This window comes from Capricornis sumatraensis, chromosome 4 (genome assembly GCF_032405125.1).
Source record: "Capricornis sumatraensis isolate serow.1 chromosome 4, serow.2, whole genome shotgun sequence".
NCBI lineage: Eukaryota > Metazoa > Chordata > Mammalia > Artiodactyla > Bovidae > Capricornis > Capricornis sumatraensis.
This window is the reverse complement of record NC_091072.1, coordinates 38,038,077-38,050,352: the sequence shown is the minus strand read 5'-3', so window position 1 is coordinate 38,050,352 and position 12,276 is coordinate 38,038,077.

Sequence of the window (12,276 nt, the reverse complement as noted above, 5' to 3'; positions counted from 1 at the left end):
AGCAAGGGGATCCTGCTGGATGCACTAATTCGAGAGATGAATTAGCTTCTAGATCTTCACCTCAACATTCATCAGTTCACTTGAGAAGGAAACATGTCCACAAACAGTGTGGAAAATCACGTAGTCAAGGATCATTTCTTGATGTACAGGGTCCTATTCACACTAGAGGAAAAGCAGGTGAATGTCCTCTATGTAGAAAAGTCTTCAATAATTACTTTTGCCTCAGATGACACAGGATGATTCACACTGGAGAGAAACCATACAAATGCAGTCTCTGAGAAACCACGACTGGGTCCACACTGGAGAGACACGATTCGAACGTCACGTGTGTGGGAAACTCTCCAACGTTCCTACTTGAAACATGAGAAAACGCACAGGAGAGAAGCCCTGTAAATGTCATCTCTGTGAGAAAAGTTTTCATCAAATCTCTTACCTTAGAAAACATGAGACAATCCACCCCAAAGAGAAGCACTATGAATGTTGTCAGCGTGGGAGTCTTTAGCCAAAGCGCTGGCCTTAGTCAGCACAAGAGAATCCACACTGGAGAGAAACCTCGCGTGTGTCTTGTGTGTGGGAAGGCCTTCAGTCAGAGTTCTGAATTGACTCGGCACAAAAGGACCCACACAGGAGAGAAACCCTATAAATGTCAGCGGTGTGGGAGCACCTTCAGTCAATATGCAAAGCTGAGAAGGCATGAGAGAACACATGCCGGTGAGCAACCCTATGAGTGTCAGGTCTGTGGGAAGTGCTTTAGTCACGGCTCTTCCCTTAGACGACACGAGGGAACCCAGCACCAGAGAGAAAACCAGGAAGGCCCTCAGTAGACTTTCTCACCTGAGGTGACACGCTGTTCCTTCCACATTCCACACATGAGGAATGTGGGAGGAGCAGCCGCCATAGCGTTAGCCTTTAAACTCACCAAGTTCACACTCAGTAAAGTAACTGTCTGTAACCAATATGGAGGCTCCTTCAGGCATCGCACTCCCTGGTCCAGACAGGAATCACCTGTGGACGTGGATCCACATGTGCGCTGTCTCTGTGGCAAAGCCTTTAGTCACTGGCCTGACCTCAGGTAACTTGGCAGAACTCCCTCTAAATACAATATGGGTGTTTTCAGCAACAACTCCCAACTCTGAAAGACCCTGGAGGATGTGAGCAGAGGATAAGAATGCCTAGTTTTTCTTTCATAAGTGTTGTTCTCCGTGAGCCAACTCCATGTGCAGAACCGCTAGGACTTTGATAACTGTCAACAAACATTCAGCCAAGCCCCAGGCTTGACGTGCGCAAGAAATTCCGTGAAAAAAAAAAAAAAAGGCATGAAAACAAGAACAAAGACGAAGACCTTTGAGAAATGCTAAGGGTGCTGAGCAGCACCAAAGCATACTTCTGAACAGCTTATCCCAGAGAGGTGATTTCACAGAAGGTTCTGAGACATTCTCTCTCCATGGAGCAACCCCTCTGGTCCACATGTACGCAGGCTATACAACACACCGTCAGTGTCATGGAGGAAGGGAAGTCTTCGGTGATCACTCATTTCTCAGTCCACACAGATATCACCCTGAGGATGCAGCGATCCTGAAAGCACAGTGGGGCTACAGCCAGATTTCATAGCAGAAAAAATCCTGTGGAGGAGGCGCAGTGCTAGTCGCTCAGTCATGTCAGACTCTTTGTGACCGCACGGACGGTAGCCCACCAGGCTCCTCTGTCCATGGAATTCTGCAGGCAAGAACAGTGGAGTGGGTTGCCATTCCCTTCTTCAGAGGATCTTCTTAACCCAGGTCTCCTGCATTACAGGCAAATTGTTTGTGTAGCAGGGCAAACCCCTAAAAGATTCTTTGTACAAGCCCCTAAAAAATCCTGTAACATACAGTCAGGTCTCCCTGGTGGCTCAGTGGTAAAAAAATCCACCTGCAATGCAGGAGACATGGGTTTTATCCCTGGGCCCAGGAGATCCCCTGGAGAAGGAAATGGCAACCCACTCCAGCATTCTTGCCTAGAGAACCCATGGAAAAAAGAGCCTGGGGGGTATGGTCCATGGGGTTGCAGAGTTAGTCACACCCTAGCAGTTGAACAACAACAGCAAACACGTGAGTACATTATGATTTGGGGAAAGACCTATTCATGAAAACGTGGCATGAAATGGAGAATGAAGAGACCTGGCAATGTGGATGTAAAGTTTGTAAGAAGTTAAAATTTGTGTGTGCAATAATAGTTGTAAATATTCAAACAGTCGTTTGTGGCTAAAGGAGCTCGGTGTTGCTGTCTGGTTGCTTTGCCTGTCTGCATGCTAGTCGCTTCAGTCGTGTCCAGCTCTTTTTGATCCCATGGACCACAGCCTGCCAGGCTCTTTTGTCCATAGGATTCTCTAGGCAAGGATGCTGGAGTGGGTTCCCATGCCCTCCGCCAGGCTGCTAGTGCTGCTGCTAAGTCGCTTCAGTCATGTCCGACTCTGTGCGACCCCGTAGACGGCATCCCATCAGGCTCCCCCGTCCCTGGGATTCTCCAGGCAAGAACACCAGAGTGGGTTGCCATTTCCTTCTCCAATGGAAAAGTGAAAAGTGAAAATGAAGTCGCTCAGTCGTGTCCGACTCTTAGTGATCCCATGGAATGCAGCCCACCAGGCTCCTCCATCCACGGGATTTTCCAGGCAAGAGGACTGGAGTGGGGTGCCACTGCCTTCTCCCGCCCTCCGCCAGGGGTTCTTCCCAACTCAGGGATCAAATTCATGTCTGTTTATGTCTCCTGCATTGGCAGCTGGGTTCTTTATCAGTTGTGCCACCTGGGAAGTCTGGTTTCTTTGGGCCCCTGTAACACAGGGAAGCAGGTCTGCACTCTGGGAAAGTGAGCAGAGACTCAGCCCCACTCTCTGAGCCCCCCTTTCTCCACTGCTCTTTCCACACAATTCAGCTCCACTCATTTCAACATCTCCCCACCCGATCTACCCCTTCAGGGCCTGGGGGTGACACAGCTCTGATCTTCAGCTCCACTGGCCAGGTTTCCCAGAATGTCATGACCTGCTCAGGCAAGGTCCTGGGGGAGGCTCAGAGACATCCGGTCTTACATTATTTGAGGCCCTTCAACCTATGTCTGTGGATGGAAACCACCTAGGGCTCAAGAGACAGACATCTGATCTCTGCCCTCCCAGACCTCAGGAATCTGTATTTTGTCCCCAAATCTCTGAGCTGAGCCCAGTGGATGAAGAGTTCCTTCCATAATCATACTCTTTATCTTACTCAGCTGATTCCTGAATTATGCACACAGCAGTCTCAACAGAAACCCAGTCTTGTTACCCTCACATAAGCTCATGGGATAAATGTGCAAGAACATAAAATACCTAAAACTATCAGCCATCACACAAGCAGGTTTTTAAAACAATTAATGCAATGTCCTTTTCCAAAGAAAGAAATGAATGTCATCACAAAGCAAATCTCCCCTCTTGTCTGTAGGACTTGGAAAGTTATCCTTTGACCCACATCCATACTGAACCCAAATCTCCAGGGAGAGTCTTCCCGTATATCCACTCGGATGAGGTGTGTTCCTGCCAAAGCAGCACAATTCCCCAAGAAGGCCCGAGTCCACTCACAGAAACACTCACAAGGATGGCACTGATACCTCACTACCTTTTCACTTGCTTATTTATTTGATTTTAGCTCTGCTGGGTCTCTTTTGGTCTGAGGGCTTTTGCTGTAGTTGCAGCGAGCCAGGGCCACTCCGGTTGCGCTGTGCAGGCTTCCCCTTGCAAGCGCTTCTCTTGCTGCAGAGTGCAGGCTCTGCAGTGCGTGGCCTCGGCTGTGTTGCCCGGGCTCTGGAACGCAGACTCAGTAGTGGCACATGGGCTTAGCTGCTCTGTAGCATGTGTGATCTCCCCAGACCAGGGATAGAACCCATGTCTCCTGCATTGGCAGGTGGATTCTTATCCACTGAGCTACGAGGGAAACTCCATCATTAGCTTTCAAAATCTCCAAGCGGAATTCTGGGGACAGTCAGGTGGTAAAACTGAGCAAGGGTAGGGGGCAACCAATTCTCTTGTCTGTCTATTGTCATACATTTCATTTCTTGGGTACAAATGGCTCAGCAAGGTCATGTGACCTTGGAGTAGCATGAAGGTCAGTTTGCAAAGACAGCTTTCCCCATGGACACATCCTTGGCCACCTGAATAGCTTCATGTCATCCAGTGAAGCTTGTTCCGCACCCATTTTTCTGAGGTTCTACTGACAGATAAGAGGAGTGCAGCTGGATTTCAGGTTGGTTTGAAATATATGTGGTGTTCAGCTATACTCCCAGAGAAATGGAACAGCAGTCAAAATATGTAGTGATGTGGCTTTAGACAATGCGGTGAAGATTCTTTAATTTTTTAAAATTTTCATTTCTATTTTTCTGAGGTGTTCTGTTATAAATATTAGATGAGTTTTAGGTTTACAACAATATATTTCAGCTCCGGCATACCATGCACCTGCCCAGCACCATCACGCTATCTTCCCTCCTTTACTCTCTGTGACTGTGTTACCCTCGGGCCCTCCCGCCTGCCAGCTCCCCCCTGTATCCACCACTCAGTTCTGTGTTATCTGTGTATGTGTTCTTGTATCATTTGTTTAGTTCTTGATTTTTTTTCACTTGTTATCTTTTTTGTTTCTTGGTTTCTTCCTGCTTTACACATGACTAGGGTCAATAGGTATTTCTCTCTCTTAATCTGTCTTCAGACATGGAAGGAACAAAGCTGATATATGACTTGGATTGGTCAGGAAAATCTTAACAAGGTCACATGACCTTGGAGCAGTAACAAGTCAGCTAAGAAAGGGAAATTCCACCGCGGACCCTTAGCCACCACTGAGTAGACGGTGTCCAGCGCCCACCATTCTGAGCATCTACTGACAGATGGGAGGTATCTAGCTGGATTTCAGGTTGTTTGGCTTTATTTGGTGTTCAGTGTATCCCCCAGAGAAACAAGATGTAGACAAAATATGTACTCCTGTAGTTTTATGCACCGTGAAAGTCGCTCAGTGATGTCCAACTCTGCGATCCCATGGACTGTATAGTCCGTGGAATCCTCCAGGCCAGAATATTGGAGTGGGGAGCCTTTCCCTTCTCCAGGGAATCTTCCCAACCTAGGGATCAAACCCAGGTCTCCCGCATTGCAGGCAGATACTTTACCAGCTGAGCCACAACGGATACACTGAGGCATGGATAATGTAATTTTTAAGTATTTCTTTTTCTAGGGTATCTTTGGGTCACAATAATACATGTTCTATTTGTATAAAAATAGATTTCAACTCTGGCATGCCATGAAACTGACCAGCACCAGAAACTAGGTTTTTCTTTTCCAGCCTGCGGACCTCTCTTACTGCCACCCTCTGACACCCACTGCTCTGCTCTGGGAATGTGTGTTTATTTTTGTGTCCCTTGCTGTCTCTTAATAATTTTTTGTACTTATTCCCTCTTTTTCTGTGCATTTAGGGTTCCATATATGAGTGAATTTATAAAGGATTTCCGTTTTTGGAAAGTGTCTAAACATGTTATTAGATCAAAGTTGATACTTAACCTTGATTGGATTAATACAACCTCATTGAAGTCACATGATGTGGGAGCAGACTTAAACGCAGCAGGAAAGGGAAATGACCCCACGGATCCTCCTTAGCCACCTTCAAAGGTGCACAAAGTGTCCAGTACCTACCTTCTGAGCATTTACTGACAGGTAAGGGGTATGTGGCTGGGATTAAGGCTGATTTCAATTTAGTGGTGTGTGTCCATCGGAGAAATGGGACAGTAGACAAAAGAGGTACCAATGCGGTCTAGGCAATGGGGTATGGATACTTTAATGTTTAAAGTTAATGATGTTTGTAGGGTAATTTTCTTGAAGAGATCTCTAGTCTTTCCCATTCTGTTGTTTTCCTCTCTTTCTTTGCATTGATCACTGAGGAAGGCTTTCTTATCTCTCCGTGCTATTCTTTGGAATTCTGCATTCAGATGCTTATATCTTTCCATTTCTCCTTTGCTTTTGGCTTCTCTTCTTTTCACAGCTATTTGTAAGGCCTCCTCCGACAGCCATTTTGCATTTGTTTTCCATGGGAATGGTCTTGATCCCTGTCTCCTGTACAAAGTCACGAACCTCCATCCATGATCTTCAGGCACTCTATCAGATCCAGTCCCTTAAATCTATTTCTCCCTTCCACTGTAGAATCATAAGGGATTTGATTTAGGTCATACCTGAATGTTCTAGTGGTTTTCCTCACTTTCTTAAATTTAAGTCTAAATTTGCCAAGAAGGAGTTCATGATCTGAGCCACAGTCAGCTCCCAGTCTTGTTTTGCTGACTGTGAAGATCTTCTCCATTTTTGGCTGCAAAATATATAACCAATCTGATTTTCAGTGTTGACCATCTGGTGATGTCCACGTGTAGAGTCTTCTCTTGTGTTGTTGGAAGAGAGTGTTTGCTATGACCAGTGAGTTCTCTTGGCAAACCTCTATTAGCCTATGCCCTGCTTCATTCCATAATCCAAGGCCAAATTTGCCTGTTACTCCAGGTGGTTCTTGACTTCCTACTTTTGCGTTCCAGTCCCCTATAATGAAAAGGACATCTCTTTTGGGTGTTAGTTCTAAAAGGTCTTGTAGGTCTTCATAGAACCGTTCAACGTCAGCTTCCTCAGCGTTACTGGTTGGGGCATAGGCTTGGATCACTGTCATATTGAATGGTTTGCCTTGGAAAGGACCAGAGATCATTCTGTCGTTTTTGAGATTGCACCCAAGTACTGCATTTCGGACTCTTTTGTTGACCATGATGGCTACTCCATTTCTTTTAAGGGATTCCTGTCATCTGGGTTAAATTCACCCATTCCAGTGCATTTGAGTTGGCTGATTCCTAGAATGTCGACATTCACTCTTGCCATCTCCTGTTTCACCACTTCCAATTTGCCTTAATTCATGGACCAGACATTCCAGGTTCCTATGCAATATTGCTCTTTACAAGCATCTGACCTTCCTTCTATCACCAGTCACATCCACAACTGGGTATTCTTTTTGCTTTGGCTCCATCCCTTCATTGTCTCCGTAGTTATTTCTCCACTGATCTCCAGTAGCCTATTGGGCACCTATTGACCTGGGGAGTTCCCCTTTCAGTATCTTATCATTTTGCCTTTTCATACTGTTCATGCGGTTCTCAAGGCAAGAAAACTGACGTGGTTTGCCATTCCTTTCTCCAGTGGACCACATTCTGTCAGACTTCTCCACCATGACCCTCCTGGCTTGGGCGGCCCCACTCTGGCTTAGTTTCATTGAGTTAGACAAGGCTGTGGTCCGTGTGTTCAGACTGGCTAGTTTTCTGTGATTGTGGTTTCAGTGTGTCTGCCCTCTGATGCCTTCTTGCAACACCTACCATCTTGCTTGGGTTTCTCTTACCTTGGACGTGGGGTATGTCTCCACGGCTGCTCCAGAAAGCGAAGCCATGGCTCCTTGCCTTGATGAGGGGTATCTCCTCACGGCTGCCCCTACTGAACTTGAAGGTGGAGTAGCTCCTCTTGGACCTCCTGCCCCATGCAGCCACCACTCCTTGGATGTGGGGTTGCTCTTCTCGGCCGCCTCCCTTGATCTTGGGCATGGGGTAGCTCCTCTCCGCCACCAATGTGTGATCACTCATCTAAGCCAGACATCCTGGAATGTGAAGTCAAGTGGGCCTTAGAAAGCATCACTACAAACAAAGCTAGTGGAAGTGATGAAATTCCAGTGGAGCTATTTCAAATCCTGAAAGGTGATGCTGTGAAAGTGCTGCACTCAATATGCCAGCAAATTTGGGAAACTCAGTAGTGACCACAGTCCTGGAAAAGCTCAGTTTTCATTCCAATCACAAAGAAAGGCAATGCCAAAAAATGCTCAAACGAACACACAATTGCACTCATCTCACACGCTAGTAAAATAATGCTCAAAATTCTCCAAGCCAGGCTTCACCACTATGTGAATCATGAACTTCCAGATGTACAAGCTGGTTTTAGAGAAGGCAGAGGAACCAGAGATCAAGTTGCCAACATCCACTGGATCATTGAAACAGCAAGAGAGTTCCTGAAAAACATCCCTTATGCTTTATTGACTATGCCAAAGCCTTTGACTGTGTGGAACACAATAAAGTGTGGAAAATTCTGAAGGAGATGGGAATACCAGACCACCTGACCTGCCTCTTGAGAAACCTATATGCAGGTCAGAGAGCAACAGTTAGAACTGGACATGGAACAACAGACTGGTTCTATAAAGGAAAAGGAGTTCGTCAAGGCGGTCTGTTGTCACCCTGCTTATTTAACTTCTATGCAGAGTACATCATGAGAAACGCTGGGCTGGAAGAAGCACAAGCTGGAATCAAGATTGCCAGGAGAAATATCAATAACCTCAGATATGCAGATGACACCACTCTTATGGCAGAATGTGAAGAGGAACTAAAAAGCCTCTTGATGAAAGTGAAAGAGGAGAGTGAAAAAGCTGGCTTAAAGCTCAACATTCAGAAACTAAGATCATGGCACCTGGTCCCATGACTTAATGGCAAATAGATAGGGAAACAGTGGAAACAGTGGCAGACTTTATTTTTGGGGGGCTCCAAAATCACTGCAGATGGTGATTGCAGCCATGAAATTAAAAAACACTTCCTCCTTGGAAGGACAGTTAAGAAAGCAGAGATATTACTTTGCCAACAAAGGTCCATGTAGTCAAGGCTATGGCTTTTCCAGAGGTCAAGTATGGATGTGAGAGATGGACTGTGAAGAAAGCTGAGCGCCGAAGAATTGATGCTTTTGAACTGTGGTGTTGGAGAAGACTATTGAGAGTCCCTTGAACTGCAAGGAGATCCAACCAGTCCATCCTGAAGGAGATCAGTCCTGGGTGTTCATTGGAAGGACTGATGCTGAAGCTGAAACTCCAATCCTCTGGCCATGACATGTGAAAAGTTGACTCACTGGAAAAGACCCTGATGGTGGGAGGGATTGGGGTCATGAGGAGAAGGGGACGACAGAGGATGAGATGGCTGGATGGCATCACTGACTCGATGGACATGAGCTTGAGTGAACTCCGGGAGTTGGTGATGGACATGGAGGCTTGGCCGGGGGTTCTGATCCATGGGGTCAAAGAGTCGGACATGACTGTGCGACTGAACTGAACTGATTCAGGGAATTTGGCAGATTAAACGTTATGTGTACAAAAAATATATTTCAATTCCAGTAGACCATAGAATTGGTGAGCACCAACAACTTAGGTGTTTTTGTTACCACCCTGTAGATCCTTTTCACTCGTCGGCTGTCCCCTTGCCACTGTCCTCTGACATGCCCTGCTCTGTTCTGTGGGAATGTTTGGTTTTATGTCATTTTGTGTCATTTTCTTTTGTGTTGACTTCTTTGCTTCTGAAATTTGTGTTTCTGTTCCACATGGAAGTGAATGCACAAGGTATTTCTCTTTTCTAAATGGGTCTTTGAGACACTGAGAAATACAGGGTGATTTCTGCTATTCAGTCGCTCAGCTGTGTCTGATGCGTTGTGACCCCCTGGACTGTGGCCTACATAACGTTGATTGGTTAAGAAAACCTCATCAAAAAAAAAAAAAAAGAAAGAAAGAAAACCTCATCAAGGTCATGTGACCTGAGGGGAGTATAAAGTCGGTGGGAAAGGGAAATTTCCCCTCTGACCCTCCTCCGCCATCCTGGACGCTGCATCTCCTCGGCTGGAGTGTCCAGCACTCATGATTCTGAGCATCTGCTGACAGACTGGAGGCTCACAGCTGAATTTCAGGTTGTGTGGTTTAAACTTGGTGTTTGGCTAGTCCCTCAGGGAAACGAGACAAGAGGAAAATCATGTAGTGATGGGGCTTTAGGTACCTGGGGATCGATTCTCTAATTTCTTTGGAATGTTTTTTAAACTGTATAAAGTTTTGGAAGTATCCCGTTATAATTTTAGTGAAGTGTTAGGTGCATTGCCATACCTTTCAGCTTCTGTGAACCACACACCTTCTCAGCACCCAAAAATGCAGGTTTCCTCTGTGACTATCTGCTGCCCCATTTTCTTTGTGGCTCCTCTTCTGATTCCCTTTACTCAGGTCTGTGCATCTTTGTATTTGCCATCATGTCAGCGTTGTCTTCTTTAAAATTCTGTTTACTTGTTTTCTGTTTGTCTTTTGTGTTCCACACATGAGTGACATTGTGAATTATTTCTTTCTCTTAACATGTCTTCAGATGTAGTTAGATCAAAGAGAATAGTTGATGTCACTTGGCTAAGAATCTCTGGACAAGGTCATGTGACCTTGGAGCAGCCTCAGGTCAGCTGGGAAAGGGAAATTCCTCCTTGACTGGTTCTCAGCCACTATCAGAGCTGCATCTCCCTCAGTGAGAACATTCCTCCCCCACCTCTCTGATCCTCTCCTACAGAGAGGAGGAACACAGCTGGATTTTAGGATGGCTTGCTTTTTCAAGCTGGTGTTCAGCATATCGCTCAGAACAAAAGTCCGTCGTAAACTTATGTAGTGATTTGGTCTGGCAATAGGGTAAGGTGTCTTGAACTTTACAATTTTATTTTTTAAACTGAATAAACGTTGATGTTAATATTAGATGTTTCATTTGTACTTTTTTTTCTTTGCAATTATATAGCTAATTTTAAAAGTTTGGGGTGAACTCCACTTGAATAAAAAGACTGGAAAAGGATAACTCCCTCAACCTCTGGCAGTGGCCGAAAGGGAGGGAGGCTGCCTGAGGGGAAGGAAGCATGAAAGGGACCTGCTGCAGACTCAGGGCAAAGGGAACGCCATCGGTCCTGGGGCCTGGGAGCCCTGCGGCAGGAAACCCCAGCGTGGGGGCACTGGCTTCAGGCCCACAGGCCAAGGGCAAGAGGGTTGCACACGAAGCCCCAAAGCTACTTGGCTTCCCCCTTCCCTTTTGCCTTTCTCAGCTTCTGCTGCGTGATCTGCGTGTCCCTCTGCTTGGGGGACAATCACCCCGAAGCTCAGTGCTTTCCCTTCACCGAGCGGCTCTGCCTGAGCGGCTCTGCCTTTCCTTATTCTTCTGGCTGGCAAGCTCCTGCTGGTCACATCATGTCATGGGGACTGCAGCGACTCTGCTCTTTTGTGCCTTAGCACATTTCAGCTTTCTGAGCCTTATTCAGCCTCACCACCCAGATTTTCCTCTCTCACTGCCACTACACATTTGACCACAGTCACTATCCTGCCTTCTCCCCTGAACCTTCCTCCCTCAGTTCAGTTCTGATGCTCAGTCATGTCTGACTCTCTGCCACCCTGTGGACTGCAGCTCGGCAGGCTTCCCTGTCCATCACCAACTCCTGGAGTTTCCTCAAGCTCATGTCCATTGAGTCGGTGGTGCCATCCAACCATCTTATCCTCTGTCGTCCCCTTCTCCTCCTGACTTCAATCTTGCTCAGCATCAGGGTCTTTCCAAGTGAGTCACTTCTTCCCATCAGTGGCCAAAGGATTGGAGGTTCAGCTTCAGCATCAGTCCTTCCAGTGAACACCCAGGACTGACTTCCTTCAGGATGGCCTGGTTGGATCTCCTTGCAGTCCAAGGTCTCTCAACAGTCTTCTCCAATACCACAGTTCAAAAGCATCAATTCTTCAGTACTCAGCTTTCTTTATATTCCAACTCTCACATCCATACATGACCACTGGAAAAACCATAGCCTTGACTAGATGGACTTTGTTGGCAAAGGAATGTCTCTGCTTCTGAATATGCTGTCTAGGTTGGTCATAACTTTCCTTCCAAGGAGCAAGTGTCTTTTAATTTCATGGTTGCAGTCACCATCTGCAGTGATTTGGGAGCCCCCCAAAAATAAAGTCTGCCGCTTGTTCCACTCTTTCCCCATCTATTTGCCATGAACTGATGTGACCTGGTGCCATGATCTTCCTTTTCTGAATGCTGAGTTTCAAGGCAACTTTTTTACTCTCCTCTTTCACTTTCCTCCAGAGGTTCTTTAGTTTGTCATTTTCTGCCATAAGGGTGGTGTCATCTGCATATCTGAGGTTATTGATATTTCTCCAGGCAATCTGGATTCCAGCTTGTGTTTTATCCAGCCCAGCATTTCTCATGAAGCACTCTGTATGTAAGTTAAATAAGCAGGATGACGATATACAGCCTTGACATACTCCTTTCCTGACATGGAACCGGACTATTGTTCACTGTCCAATTCTAACTGTTGCTTCCTGACCTGCATATAGATTTCTCAAGAGGCAGGACAGGTGGTCTGCTATTCCCATCTCTTTCAGAATTTTCCAGAGTTTTTTGTGATCCACACCGTCAAAGGCTTTGGCATAG